We start from the raw sequence: 813 nt of genomic DNA on the forward strand, positions 1-813 counted from the left end.
CGTAAGAAACATTTCAAGGTCCTGGAGTGGCCTAGCCAGTCTCCAGATCTCAACCCCATTGAAAATCTGTGGAGGGAGTTGAAAGTCTGTGTTGCCCAACGACAGCCCCAAAACATCACTGCTCTAGAGGAGATCTGCATGTAGGAATGGGCCAAAATACCAGCAAAAGTGTGTGAAAAGCTACAGAAAACATTTGGCCTCCGTTATTGCCAACAAAGGGTACATAACTAAGTATTGAGATGAACTTTTGGTATTGACCAAATACTTATTTTCCACAATGATTTGCAAATAAATTCTTCTCGACCCTTTTTTCCCCCCTTTATTCTGTCTCTTATGGTTGAGGTTTACCCATGTTGACAATTACAGGCCTCACTAATATTTTCAAGTGGGAGAACTTGCACAATTAGTGGTTGACCAAATACTTAACGGCCCCACTGTATATATAGGAAAGTCAATTACATGCAATGACACTTTTCGGCCACCAGGGGGGCCTGGCTCCCCCTTAAAATCCGCTTATGGGTGAATGCCCCATTACAACATCAAAGACTATTCTCATTAAACAAACCAAACTCAAACTCCCTTTGAAGCTATCTTCAAGATGTGTGTATTGTGTTTTCTGTGATCAAGCACCTGAGAAGATTCCACGCAATATACATCATGGCAAGTAGTTCTCACCCAGGGAAATTCTGTGTTTAAAAAAAAAAAAAAAAAGGCCGCATTATGTGCTGGATTAAGATTATTAAACCAAATATCATAACATACACTGATCCAAGCTCTTACTGCTGAGACCGGCCAAACTAATCTCTAACCAGC

This window comes from Corythoichthys intestinalis, chromosome 10, assembly GCF_030265065.1.
Source record: "Corythoichthys intestinalis isolate RoL2023-P3 chromosome 10, ASM3026506v1, whole genome shotgun sequence".
Lineage (NCBI taxonomy): Eukaryota > Metazoa > Chordata > Actinopteri > Syngnathiformes > Syngnathidae > Corythoichthys > Corythoichthys intestinalis.